The 15,559-nt window shown below is 44.9% G+C and overlaps 1 protein-coding gene across 1 annotated transcript in view; it reads left to right on the top strand.

Moving 5' to 3' along the window:
• Positions 1-15,559, top strand: part of LOC142312987 (uncharacterized) — a 159,560-nt gene that overhangs the window by 142,187 nt on the left and 1,814 nt on the right. The gene's annotated exons all lie outside the window — the stretch shown is intronic.

Below are 15,559 nucleotides of genomic sequence, written 5' to 3'. Positions count from 1 at the left end.
GAATGTTTACATAAGAGTACACGGATGTATATGCGTGTCGGTGTATATATATTTATGGAGCTGAACACGCATGTGTATACATATTTACAAACTGCTTAGTAGAGAAACAATGACAAAAAAGCAGTGGTAAAATAAAAAAAATTTTTTATTGCACGTATCAATACAGAAAATAAAAAGTAGGGTATCAGTAGGCAACTCTAACATCTGCTTCGCAAACTATAATATCTGCTGCTGCCAAGTAACAGCACCTGGACCGTTAAAATATTCACAGTACTTTTCACGGCAGGTCTTCGCATCATGCGTGTTTCTGCCGTGTGCAAATGTTTGCAGGTCTGCAATAGCAGCAGTGTCTTGACGCCATTCACCGGGCTCCACTGCCCCATTGGCTGTATTCACAGAGTCCCCAAAGCCAGGTGGACTGTACGCAACAGTATCGCGCTGGCGTAGAAAGTTGTGCAACACGCCAGCACAACAGAGTCTATTGACTCTAGCTTCAAGTTAATAGACGTGTGGAACACTCTAAAGCGATTTGCCATAATACCAAAGGCATTTTCTACAACACGTCGCGCCCTTGATAAACGATAATTATAAATATGTCTTTCATTCGTAAGAGTTTTCTGGGGGAATGGTTTGATTAGATTTGGAAGAAGCGGGAAGGCTTCATCGCCGATAAAAACAAAATTAAGGTTGCCAGTAAGATGAGAGTTTGGAGGCAAGTTCAGGTCACCGTTCAGCAATCGCTCTCCAAAACGTGTGTGCTCCAAAACACCACCATCGGAAACCCTCCCGTTCATGCCAACATCAACATTTATGAATTCGTAGTTGGCGTTAACAAGGGCCATCAGGATGATGCTAAAATATCCTTTATAGTTATAGAAATAGGATCCGGAGTTGTGGGGTTGGGTGATGCGCACATGTTTCCCGTCCAATGCCCCACCGCAGTTCAGGAACTGCCAAGTTTGTTCAAAATCAGAAGCAATTTTTTTCCATTCATCCTGTGTTTTTGGAAACCGTACGTAGGAACGTAGACTTTCAACAATGGCTCTGCATGTCTCTGGAATTAGACCGCTCAGAAGGGATTTTGATACTGCTGCTGAAAAATGCAGGTCCTGCAGTGAGCGGCCAGTGGCTAGGAATCTCAGCGTGACTGCCAATCTTTCGTTTACAGGGACAGCAGCACGCATCAGTGTATCTTTCCGCTGAATGAGTGGCGTAACCATTTCCAGCAACATTTTGAAGGACTCCTCTGTCATCCGCAGATAGTTTCGGAAATCTTGAGGATCCTTGCCATGAAGCTGTCGCAGAAGTTGGATGTGGGATATTTCGGACCTCTTCAGCAACCACTCTCTGGTCCACATGCGACGTTTTAGTTTGGAACGCCTCTCAAGCATCCTTGCATTATCTTGTCGCCGTGATTCTTCCATCAGCAATGCAGCAACAACAGCACGCTCTGCATCGGTCATGATGTGCAAACTGCAAAAATACAATGTAAAGATGAGAGAAGTTGCAACAAAATCATTACACATGTACATGTTAAATGTCAATGACAACTGTATTCCATGTTGAGATCAGATACTGCACGGACCTCCAGTATGGGTGTTTGCACAGATAGAAGGCAAGCCCTCCATTTGGTAGCCAGTGTAGAAGCATGACAACAATACAGAATAGGAGTTATGGATTGCACATGTCCTAAAATAAAATGGAAACTCTATAAAAATGAGAATGTGATTGCTACAAAAATCAGAATGCGTTCGCTACAAAAATCTGAATGTGATCGCTAAAAAAATGATGCTTACCGTAATATATATTGACTGTATAATATCGCAGACCAGCACGCTCAAATGCTAGGCAGAAAATGGCCGCCCATGCTACAATGTCCGCCCACGCTAAAGGGAATGCACAGTAGGCCTCCATTTCCTTTTCATAGTACCAAAAAAAAAAGTCAAACCGCACTAGTGTTTGTAGGACGTGGCAGAAAATGGCCGACCATACTAAATGTACAGTTAATTAAGCATAATCGCAAAGTTAATTAAGTAGTTTTAAGTAGTAACAACGGAATCGCTACAGAGACCTCAAATGATTTGGCAGCCTGATCGCAGATTCCTATAAAGTAGTAACAAAGGAAACGCTACAGAGACCTCAAATGATTTGGCAGCCTGATCGCAGATTCCTATAAAGTAGTAACAACGGAATCGCTATAGAGACCTCAAATGATTTGGCAGCCTGATCGCAGATTCCTATAAAGTAGTAACAACGGAATCGCTACAGAGACCTCAAATGATTTGGCAGCCTGATCGCAGATTCCTATAAAGTAGTAACAACGGAATCGCTACAGAGACCTCAAATGATTTGGCAGCCTGTTTAAGTAGCAACAACGGAATCGCTACAGAGACCTCAAATGTGAAAGGGGGAAAAAAAGGAATCGCTAAAAAAATTCATACATATTTGAGACCCAGTAACGATGTACCTTGTAGATGGAGTTGAGTATTGTAGAGAAGCTGTATTGATAGATAAACCAGTGTGGAGTCACCGCACGTCCCCAAAGACCAGCGAGGTTGTTCTACAGAGCAGAAATAAGTTGCCTTCTATTCACGCAAAGCCACCAATCATAACGCTACAGCGACCACCAATCGGAGGTAAGGGGGCGGGAAAGGGAACGCTATAGCACGCCTACGGGCCGGGTTCGAAGTTGCTAGTGATGTCGTTGTAAAGGGTTCAAACACACGGATGCATGCTGCACAGCTGGAAACAAAGGACCTAGGAATGGTCCTGAACGACTTGTAGTGATCAGCAACTTCCAGCAACTTCACACCAGGGGCCGGGTCGCTGATAGGTTTCACACACTGCAACATCGCAAACAACATCGCTGTTACGTCACAAAACCGGTGACGTTACAGCGATGTCGTTTGAGATGTTGCAGTGTGTAAACCCAGCTTAGGTGTCTGCAAGCTGCATGCGGCCCTCAGGCCACGTGTTTGAGAGTTGAGACCTCTGATCTACAAATTCTCTCTCCTCATCTGTTTTTATCCTCATTATTACAGCAGATTCTATATGATGTTACATCGTCATCTTCTCCCCATTCAGATCCCTACAATATCGGATCCTTTCAGTGGATATCTTCTATAGAAGAGAATTCTGATTGCCCTGTGAAGGATGGATATGTACAGGGACAAGATGGCGGAGAGGATATTACACCTCACCTTAGAAATCCTCTTCCAGCTTATTGGAGAGGTGAGAGATTCTGATGACGTCACATTACATCATTCTTATCTATGGTAATAACAGATGGACAGAACTGGAGAGGTGAGGACTCTGGAAATGTCTGGAGTGAGATTTATCACTGTGTCTCTCCATAACCAGGATTACACAGTAGTGAAGAAGACCTCTAGTGAGCGCTGTCAAACCCCTGTGTCTGAGGGATGGGGAAAACCCCTGAGCCCAATCACAGGGCCGCCACCTCACCCCCTGATACATCAGGACATCAATGACCAGAAGATCCAACAACTCACCTACAAGATGATTGAGCTGCTGACTGAAGAGGTGACACTGCTGGGAATGCTGGGACATTATACAGTAATGCTATGAAGGGATCGAGGGTGACGGTATCATTGTATGTGTCAGGTTCCTATAAGGTGTCAGGACGTCACCGTCTATTTCTCCACGGAGGAGGTTCCCCAGCCCCTCACATCACCAGGTAAAAGACAGGACTAAATACACAGCCTATAATTATCTGTATGTAAGGAATGAATTCAGTCCCTTTATGTGTTTCCTCCAGTTCTATCCAGTAAGAGGACAACACCAGAGAGATATCCTGGTCCTCTTCTTCCACAGGATAGTTTAGGAGAAACTCCCAATGTTCCTCAGGATCATCAGGTAGATGGAGAGAAGGTGACATGAAATCTCCCTATGATGTGTAGACGGCTGTGAAGGTCTTGTGCTCAGTCTTGTTTTATCCACCAATATTATATGTTTTGTACTTACATGAACGGGAAAGAAAGAGTAATGATGCTCAAAAAATATTTTTATTTAAAGTACTGTGGCAGATTAAAAACACATGATTAGAAAAGAGCAAGGAAGAACAAAGAGAAATATACTACTGACAAAACATGTTATACACCAATGCTTTAGTTCACATAAACAGGGTATTGCAATAAGCCCATATAGAAAGATTAAAGTGCATAGATGATATAGAAAAAATTTCAAAGGTGCCTGTGCAAATCAATAGATAAATAGTTAATAGTTTTGAAGAGGCAAAGTGCCCATAATTAACATACCAGTATGATATAACAAAGGATCAACAGGCATCAGTGTCAGCATGGATATAACCCAGAGGACTGGATTCCCCAACGTACGTTTCTATTAGCAGCAAGGTTTGAAATACAAAAATCTCCTAGGAGACACTAATATAAAACTTAACATTTATTTAAGACCTTAATAAAAGTGAACAGGGTCACTGGTGAAGTTTTATATTAGTGTCTCCTAGGAGATTTTTGTATTTCAAACCTTGTTGCTAAGTAATATTCTCCATTCTTCTGTGGGTTTGCAAAGATATAATATTTTTGCTATTATAACCCAACGTACGTTTCACATCAGTTTTGGTGAAACGTACATGGGGAATCCAGTCCTTTGGGTTATATCCAAAGGACTGGATTTGTTTAGGGGGAAGAGGAAGACCATGGTATCAGGATGTGCTATGTGCGGCTTTTAAATCCGCCGCCGAACACATGATGCAGAACACCTGATTGATATTAGAGCGGCTTATGATTGTGTAGCCACCGCACCCCCACACTGTTATAGCGGCTAATGCGTACACGGTCACCGCCGTCCTGTGCCACACATCCGGCGATCCGGGTGCTCCACGCATGCGCAGGCGTCATGGATTATCCATGACACCCGCGCATGCACAGGAACCCTATGGACGCCAGAGACAGTGGCCAGGGAATGCGCACAAACAGCAGAGCAAAAAGATCACAGCAAAGCTAAAGACTTAGGTGAGTATGCATAAATTGGAATTACCAACAGCGCCGATATTAAAAAATATATTGTGACATAAAAAATTAAGTAACTATAGAAGAAATAACAGCAGCCTAACCTATACCAAATTATCCGCTAGCCATTTATTGAGTTAGAAAGGATCCTTAATAAGGCCATGAATGATGAAAAAAAAATGGTTGAAGGTTTTACTGTCAGGTACTCCAACTTTCTACTTTCTTCCCAAAATCCACAAAAACGACTTCAATCCACCCGGGTGTCCTATCATGTCTGGCATCGAGGATCTTTGTGATCCCATCTGTAAATTCATTGACTTTCACTTGAAACCATTGGTTGAAACATTGCCCTCGTTTGTCAAGGACACAACGGACGTCCTAAATAGGATTGACGGTGTCATTGTGGAGGATGATCTGTACTTTGTCATGGCTGATGTCGAGACATTTTACACAATTATTGGACAATGAAAATGGCCTAGTGGTATGCGCCGCTATAACAGTGTAGGGATGCGGTAGCTAGACAATCATATGCCACTCTAATACCAATCAGGTGGTCTGCATCACGTGTTCGCCGGCGGATTTAAAAGCAGCACACAGCACATCCTGATACCACGGTCTTGAACTTCTCCCTGATGAAGCTGGTTGTCACCAAACTGATGTGAAACGTACGTTGGGGAATCCTTTGGGTTATATCCATGCTGACACTGGTGCCTGTTGATCCTGCCTGTTGATCCTTTGTTATATCATACTGGTATGTTTATTATGGGCACTTTGGCCATTCAAAACATAAGTTAACTCTTATTCTATAGATTTACATAGGCACCTTTGGAATTTTTTCAATATCATCTATGCACTATAATATTTCTATATGGGTTTATTGCAATACCCTGTTTAAGTGAACTTATGCATTGGTGTATTACATTTTTTGTCAGTAGGATATTTCTTTTTGTTCTTCCTTGCACTTTTCTGATCATATGTGTTTTTAATCTGCCACAGTACTTTAAATAAAAATATTTTTTGAGCATCATTACTCCATTTTTCCTGTTCATGTAGTTTTGTACGGAGTATACTTTTCGCCCTTCCCTTTGCACAACTGTTAAGTGGGGCTTATGCATTCTAATCCATATGGATATTGTTATTTATGTTTTACACTTGTGTAATGAGAGCGGTGAAGATGGCAGGATTAGAGCTGATCATAGATGTGACTTCTCCATCTGTCTGTGTCTTTAACTATATTTGTTTCAGGGGGAAGATCTGCCCCATATTAATACTACAGAGACAGATGTGAGGGGTGATGAGCGGAGTAAAGAGGAGATTCCTACAGATAACCGCCCAGGTGAGTAGTGACCACTAAATGCAGAGAAGTCACAGATTCTTCTCATTCACTGTCTGTGGCTGCTTTATCGGTGGTGTAGTTCGGCCATATCACAATCAAGTGGTCTCCATTCTGCCACTAAACCAATGCACTGAATCTGTCCCCATTACTTTGGGCATTGGAGGTCCTTCTGTTGGAGTTAGAAGTCACGTACTCACAGCTGCCCAGGTCTGTAAACTACAAAGTCATATGGCAACGTATGTAGAAAGTGCGGATGTTAGAAAATCACTTGTAGAATAATAATATGATGGCCTGTAATAGATATCGGAGGATGATGACGCTGTTTCCTTCCTAAAATCCTGGCATCATATAAGATCAATCTTCCTTCTCTGTATTTTGTGCTCCTGAATGTGATAAATTGGTCCCTACAACACCAGGACCAGTCTTTTTGATGAAACTTTGCTTTTATGATCGACAATATTTAATGTCCAGTGGATTTGTTATTGTCTATACTCACAATTATTGATTACAGTAGTTAGAGCCCAAAATGCTCTGATTTAACCACTTACTGCACCCAGTTTTTCAATTCCTAATGAGATGAGAACTTTGGAGGCTTCTTCTGATTCCAATGATTCTGAGATATTTTTTCTGTGACACATTGTACTTTATGTTCCTGGGAATTTTAGGTTGTACTTTGCAAACTTTAAAGTTTTATGTTCTTAAAAGAGAAACCACACAAAATAGTTAATAAATAACATTTACCTTACAGGGGGGCACAGTGGCTCAGTGGTTAGCACTATGTGGTGCTCAGTGCTCGCTGCGCTGGGGTCATGGTTTCAAATCCCACCAAGGACAACAACTGCAAGGAGTTTGTATGTTCTCCCTGTGTTTTTGTGGCTTTCCTCCTGGTTCTCCAGTTTCCTCCCGCACAAAGACTGATGGTGGATTTAGTTTGTGAACCCCAATGGGTTGCTGATATATGTAAAGCGCTGTGGAATTAATGGCGCTATATAAGTGAATAAATATTATTATTATTATTCCTACTTTAGGTCGGCAGCATTTTTCCAACATCCCCTTTTATTTTTTTCAATATCCTTTTATTTTATTTTTTTTTTTGTTGGATGATACAAGGCTTAAACGTTAAGCGGGCTTTACACACAGCGACATCGCTAGCGATGTTGCTGGTGAAAGCACTCGCCCCGGTCGGTTGTGCGTCACGGGCAAATCGCTGCCCGTGGCGCAAAACATCGCTAGGACCCGTCACACATACCTGCCTAGCGACGTCGCTGTGGCCGGCGAACCGCCTCCTTTCTAAGGGGGCGGTTCATTTGGCATCACAGCGGCGTCACTAAGCGGCCGCCCAATAGAAGCGGAGGGGCGGAGATGAGCGGGCGGAACATCCCGCCCACCTCCTTCATTCCTCATTGCGGGCGGCCGCAGGTACGGTGATGTTCCTCGTTTCTCCGGTGTCACACATAGCGATGTGTGCTGCCGCAGGAACGACAAACAACCTGCGTCCTCTAACAGCAACGATATTCGGTAAAGGAACAACGTGTCAACGATCAACGATTAGGTGAGTCATTTTGATCGTTAACAGTCGTTCCTGCGTTTCACACGCAACGACATCGCTTATGAGGCCGGATGTGCGTCACGAATTCCGTGACCCCACTGACATCTCGTTAGCGATGTAGTTGCGTGTAAAGCCCGCTTTAGAAACAAGTAAATATACACTACAGTTCAAAAGTTTGGGGTCACCCAGACAATTTTGTCTTTTCCATGAAAAATCATACTTTTATTTACCAAATGAGTTGCATAATGAATAGAAAATATATAGTTCAGACATTGACTAGGTTAGAAATAATGATTTTTATTTGAAATAATAATTTTCTCCTTCACACTTTGCTTTCGTCACAGAATGCTCTTTTGCAGCAATTCCAGCTTTGCAGACCTTTGGCATTCTAGCTGTTAATTTGCTACGGTAATCTGGAGATATTTCACCCCATGCTTCCAGAAGCCTCTTCCACAAGTTGGATTGGCTTGATGGGCACTTTTTGCGTACCATACGGTCAAGCTGCTCCCACAACAGCTCAATAGGGTTGCGATCTGGTGACTGAGCTGGCCACTCCATTACAGATAGAATACCAGCTGCCAGCTTATTCCCTAAGTAGTTCATGCATAGTTTGAAGGTGTGCTGTTGGTCATTGTCCTGCTGTAGGATGAAATTGGCTCCAATAAAGCGCTGTCCACAGGATATGGCATGGCGTTGCAGAATGGAGTGATAGCTTTCCTTCTTCAAAATCCCTTTTACCTTGTACAAATCTTCCAGTTTACCAGCACCAAAGCAACCCCAGACCATCACATTACCTCCACCATGCTTGACAGATGGCGTCAGCCACTCCTCCAGCATCTTTTCAGTTGTTCTGCATCTCACAAATGTTCTTTTGTGTGATCCAAACACTTCAAACTTCGATTTGTCTGTCCATAACACTTTTTTCCAATCTTCCTCTGTCCAAAGTTTGTGTTCTTTTGCCCATATTAATCTTTTCTTTTTATTAGCTAGTCTCAGATATGGCTTTTTCTTTGCCACTCTGCTCTGGAGGCCAGCATCCCGGAGTCGCCTCTTCACTGTAGATGTTGACACTGGTGTTTTGCGGTTACTAGAGACTCTAATGTACTTGTCTTGTTGCTCAGTTGTGCCTTCCACTTCTCTTTCTATTCTGGTTAGAGCCTGTTTGTGCTCTCCTCTGAAGGGATTAGTACACAGTGTTGAAGGAAATCTTCAGTTTCTTGGCAATTTCTCGCATGGAATATCCTTCATTTCTAAGAACAAGAATAGACTGTCGAGATTCACATGAAAATTTTCTTTTTCTGGCCATTTTGAGAGTTTAATGGAACCAACAAATGTAATGCTCCAGATTCTCAACTAGCTCAAAGGAAGGTCAGTTTTATAGCTTCTCTAATTAGCAAAACTATTTTCAGCTGTGCTAACATACTTGCACAAGGATTTTCAAGATATTTCTAAACATTCATTAGCCTTCTAACACAAACACAAACACAATGTACCATTAGAACACTGGAGTGGTAGTTGTTGGAAATGGGACTCTATACACCTATGTAGATATTGCATTAAAAAACAGATGTTTGAAGCTAGAATAGTCACTTACCACATTAACAATGTATAGTGTATTTCTGTTTAATTTAATGTTAGCTTCATTGAAAAAAAAAAAAAGTGCTTTTCTTTCAAAAATAAGGAAATATCAAAGTGACCTTAAACTTTTGAACTGAAGCGTATGTTCAATTACATTTACAAAACCTATTTTTTGGATAACAAATCACATTTAAATTTTCTTTGATTCTAAATTTTAGGAATTTGCTCTCTTTATAGTATCAAAAACCCCATTCAGGAATTAAAGCCTGCTTTACACCATACGATCTAGCATACGATATCGTATGCGATCGTATCCGCCCCCATCGTATGTGTGGCACGTTCAATTTGTTGAACGTGTCGCACAAACGAGTAACCCCCGTCACACGTACTTACCCGTCCATACGACCTCGTTGTGGGCGGCGAACATCCACTTCCTGGAGTGGGAGGGACGTTCGGTGTCACATCGACGTCACGCAGAAGCCGGCCAATAGAAGCGGAGGGGCGGAGATGAGCGGGATGTAAACATCCCGCCCACCTCCTTCCTTGCGCATTGCCGGCGGGAGCCGCAGGACGCAGATAAGATCTGTTCATCGTTCCCGGGGTGTCACACACTGCGATGTGTGCTACCCCGGGTACGATGAACAACCTGACGTTCAATTTTTAGGAATTGAACGACGTGCATGCGATGAACGTTTTCCCTTTCAATCGCAAGTAGCTGTTACATGCTACAATGTAACTTATGATGCCGGATGTGCGTCACTTACGACGTGACCCCGCCAACACATCGTAAGATATATTGTAGCGTGTAAAGCACCCTTAACACAAAGTGGAATGCAAAAAGAATATATATATTTTTCAATATAATTTTGATTTAAACCCAATGTTTTCACTTTCACAAAGGGTAATGAGAAACAAATAGAACTTGCAAGTTATTTTCCAATTTCTCCTGAATCTGACAATACCAGTTATTCGGCTGTACAGTAATGTCTGGGCACATGGCCAAGATCAGAAAGGAAGGAGCAGCATTTAGTTATTGGAACGCAGATGTTGTAGTAAAAAGCTAGTTTACAGGTAGATAGTTACGAAGGGAGTGTTTGTGGTCACTTGGCAGCTCAAAACATGGCAATCACAAACAGACTTGGGACTATCTATTCTGCTTTCCAGATCCCAGTAGTTGCCTTACCCTTCACCCTTTAACCCCTATACATGAGTCTGGACTTACACAGGGCCCCCTAGGCTGGGGCCACAGAGTTAGCTGCTGTTCTGTGGTGCGAGATGGCAAGAAGAATAGTCAGGTAGCCGGGTCAGAACCAGGAGGCAGAGAAAATAGAAATCAAGAGTAGTCAGTAAACAGGTTGGGAAGAGAATAGGAAACAAAGGAGATGAGCACAGAGGACTGAACCAGAGGAGAACAAGGCTGTATATGGCAGCTTCCAGCAATATACTTCGAGGATTAGTAGTGTGTGGTGCTTTCCAATTGGCTGAAGCAGAGAGCTGAGGGTATTAGGCTATGTGCGCACTTACCGGATTTTTCGCGGATTTTGCCGCGGATTTGCTGCATGTTTCGCTGCAGAAAATGTTCATAACATCTCTGCAGTGAATCACCAGCAAATCCTATGGAGAAAAAAAATCCTGTGCGCACTGGGCGGAATTTGACAGCTGCATGTTTTGCTGCGGAAATCCCGCAGCAAAAACAAGTGCATGTCACTTCTTTTCCGCACATCGCTGCGGGATTTCACTCCATTGACTCAATGTTAATCATGAAATCCCGCAGGGAATAACGCAGGCAGCAAAATCTGTGCGGTTCACTGCGTTTTCCTGCGTTATTCCCTGCGGTATTTTGCGGTTTACCTCCGGTAATGTACATCACTTGCTTGCGGTTTTGCAGGGAAGTGATGTCATTACAGGAACAGGAAGTCGTGCAGAGTAAACACACACACATCACAGACATAGAACACATCACAGACATAGAACACATAGACACAGACACATAGAACACACATAGAAAGAAAACGGAAATATAGAAAAAAAAGAACGTGGGCTCCGCTGCATATTCACCTTCCAGCCGAGGTAAGCACACAGCGGCGGCCCGGTATCCTCAGGCTGGGGAGGGAGAGGGGCAGGGGTAATGTCCCCCGCCTCACTCCCCCTCCGGCAGCCGAGAATATCAGCCGCAGCTGCCCCGGCACTGTCGCATCCATTATGCGGCACTGCCGGCGTGTCCTCGGCTCTTCTTGCCACCGTGTAGCAGTGGTGACAAGGTAATACAAGGGGTTAATGGTGATGGGGGACCACCGCCATTAACCCCAGGCTTGATCATGGCAGCGTCTATGTGACAGCTGACATGATCAACCCGTAAGTAAAGTGAAAAAAACACAGACACCGAAAAATCCTTTATTTTAAATAAAACCAACAAGCCTCGTTCACCATTTTATTAACCCCTCCCGCACCAAAGCTCCGGCGTAATCCACCGCTCCGACATCCACAGCTCCGGCTCCGGCGTCCTGCACTGCTGACATCCAGCCGCGACTGTCACAGACACAGGCTGAATGCAGCAGACAGCAGAGGTAATTATCGGTCATTTCCCACGGCCGGTAATGTGAACTCACTGCCGATCGTGGGAAATGTAGCGATCTGTCATCTATCTATCTATCCCTCTGTCTGTCTATCTATCCCTCTATCTATCTATCTATCTATCTATCCCTCTATCTGTCTATCTATCTATCTATCTATCCCTCTATCTATTCTTCTGTCTATCTACTATCAGAATTAAATGTATTTTTTTTTTTCTTCTTCAATGTGCTTTATTGCATTGAATGCAATAAAGCACATCCCAACCCGCACGCGGCAAAACCGCGGCAATACCGTGAATAATACCGCGGTAAAGCCGCGGCAAACCGCGGCAAACCGCATGCGGTTTTCGGGTGCGGTTTCCCGTGGTTTTTTACCGCGGGTGCGGTAATCTTTGAGAGGATGCGGAATTTTCTCAAGAAAATTCCATTTCCCAGTGCGCACAGAGCCTTATTGTGGCATGTATCCACCTCCACAAAAGATACTCTGACATGCTCCAGTAACCTAAGAGCAGTCAGTTTGATCCAAATATGACTCTACAAGATCCGAATATTTTCGAATTTTGCGCTCTGATTTCGACAGAAGAGCAGGCTTCAGAATTTGCGCGCCAAAATGGTTTGCTTCTGTCCCAGCAACAGCTTCAACGGCAGCAGCAACAACAACAACAACAACAACAACCACAATGCATGCTCGGAATGCCTGGCTGCACTGGAAACATCAACCAAAAAACTAAATACATGTGTGGCGCCCTGGACTAGCCAGGTCGTCACAGGTAACAACACACACCCCCACCCCCAGCAGTTCACAGCAGTCCTCCCCAGTGAGACCAGATTTCTTCCCTCGGGTTCAGACAGACACACCAGGTGGGCGGAGTTAAGCAGATAGACACGCCTACCGAGGAGTCTAGCTGGTCTGAGGCAGGAAACAATGAAGACAAGTCCAGGCAGAGAAAGGGAGAGGAGGTCTGCAGAGAGGCAGACGCAGACTGGGGCCTAGGTTGGAGCCTAGGACCCTCATGTAGCAGTCAGGCAGACGGTAGTGGCCGTCTGCGGGAGCCGGGAAGACAGTCTTGGTGGAACCATAGGTAGCCGGGGTTGGGCGCTGGCCCACCGGTACCGAACCGGGGAGCCAGCTGGAAACCGGAGCACAGGAGGAGCGTACAAGAAGGTGCAGGAAAGGACTTACACTACCAAACTGGGGTCAGGGGAAAAACACCGCAGCCGCCTGTGGGACCCATCCATCCAGCCGTTTGTTTTACCAGAGACTCCGTGTACGTTACTGGCTGAGTGAGTACCTCCGTGCCGTCTGGCACTGCGCTGCCCCGCGACCCTGAACCCCGCCAAGCCCCGCTAATCACACGCCAATCAACATCACCGGGCCCCGGGACCACCAACCCCCCTACCCACGGAGGGAAGAGAAACATCTCAGCTGCTCCCCCGTCATCGCTCCCGGGATCCCCATCCAGAGCAGCGGTGGTGTCCCAACCTCACCACAAACCGTGTGTGGCGTCACGGACTATATCCCCCAAACCAAATCATCCCCTTTCACTCACGGGCGAGAAGCGCTGCTCGAGTCCCCGGATCCGGCCCACCGCTGAAGCCACCAAGCAGCCAGCAGCAGCCGGACCCGAGCCGCAAGCGCGGTCAAGCAGCGCACCCCCCGCCCGCGACACATGCGCCAAAAGGATTACGAAGGATTTCGTTGCAACAAGTGCAAGAAATGGAGAGCAGCAAAGAATGCATTGGTTGGTGGCGAAATACGAGGCGCTTGTCAAGCAAATGAATTGCGCTCTTTCTTTGCTACTTTGGCTATGGATAGGAAGTCGCACACCAAAATTTCGATTAAAGTTGCGCTAGCAATTCTGTATTTTTGGACCAAAAAATTATCATTGGCACAAACAAAGTCGATGCTTCAAGGAGTCGTTTTACAGGCGGGTACCATTGTCGACTGGAGAAATTACATCCAAGAAGTTTGCCATCGTGCGATGAACGACGCACAGCCAATGGGTGGTCCTGGCGAAATTATTCAAATAGATGAATAGATGAAAATCTCATGAGAGGCCGTAGAAAATATAACCATGGAAGGTTGCTACTTGGAAATCGCGCTCCTCCATCTCGCCAGAATTTTGGAAACCGCATCGTTGGTCCATGGATCTTCGGTATGGTCTGGAAGCATGCAAATGGCGAGCAAGAATTACGCATGTTTCACGTCCTTCGCCGTAACGAAGCAACGTTGAGACCTGTTATTCAGCGTCACATTGTGCCTGGTTCTAGGATCATCTCTGATCAGTGGGCCGCTTATCGAAATATAAATAACTGGCCCATGTTCAATTATGCGCATCAAACCGTCAATCATGAGCAGAATTTCGTTGATCCGATAACTGGTGCTAATACTCAGCGCATTGAAGCGCATTGGGGTCATGTGAAGATGGAAATACTGAGAAAGATGCGTGGCACATCCCAAAATTTGTTGTCAGGACATTTGGCCGAGTACTGGTGGAAGAAGCTTTATTTAAACGCGCCATTTTGTGAAATAATTGCAGAAATTTCTCGACAGTTTCCATTGGTGTAAGGCCCCTTTCACACGTCAGTGATTCTGGGACGTTTGTGCTTTTTTTAAAACGTACCAGAATCACTGACATATGCAGACCCATTCTAATCAATGGGTCTGCTCACACGTCAGTGATTTTTCACTGCACATGTCTCCGTGCGGCGTACCCGCGTGTGCGTGATTGCCGCACGGAGACATGTCCATTTTTTTCTGGCATCACTGATGTTCCACGGACCACGCAGTGGTGTGGTCCGTGAAACACGTGCCAGAAAAAAACGTGCTTTTAAAATAAAAATCATTTTTACTCACCCGGCGTCCAGCGATGTCCTCTGCAGCCCGTTCTCCCTGCTGCTTCTGAGCCGGCTCATTATTGCCACGCATATTCATTATGCGTGACACAGCCGACCCGGAAGCAGCTGCTGCGGGAGTCACCGCCGGCGGATCAGCACCATGGACAGCGGGAGCACGCACAGGTGAGTTGTTTTCTAAGAGCAATCACGGGCCACGGAGAACGGAGCCCGGATTGCACTTAGACAACCCACGTGTGCCGTGAATCACGGCACACGCAGGGACATGTGCGTGTTTTACACGCCAGTGAAAACGTCACTGTTTTTCACTGACGTGTGAAACGGGCCTAAGGTAGTGTTCAGAGTTTGCTACTGTGTTTTTCCTGACAGATGTAAAAAATAAATAGAATGTGAAAACATATGATCAGAGTTTGCTCCTGTGTTTTTCCTGACAGATGTAAAAAATAAATAGAATGTGAAAACATATGTCGGAGCATCTTTTGTGAAGGTGGATACATACCACAATAATACCAGAGCTGAGCACCTCAGCTGGACTGCACACACACCCATGGATTGTACTACATATCCCAGCCACCCTAATCTTAGTGACTGGACAGAGCCTGCGTCGCCTGTAGCTTCAGGTTCTAACATCTCCATCACCAGCTCGACCGGCAGAATGAATAAGACCGCGTCTGGTGAC

This window comes from Anomaloglossus baeobatrachus, chromosome 5 (genome assembly GCF_048569485.1).
Source record: "Anomaloglossus baeobatrachus isolate aAnoBae1 chromosome 5, aAnoBae1.hap1, whole genome shotgun sequence".
Classification (NCBI taxonomy): Eukaryota; Metazoa; Chordata; class Amphibia; order Anura; family Aromobatidae; genus Anomaloglossus; species Anomaloglossus baeobatrachus.
The sequence above is the reverse complement of the archived record's forward strand: the minus strand, read 5'-3'. Positions and strand labels throughout refer to the sequence as shown.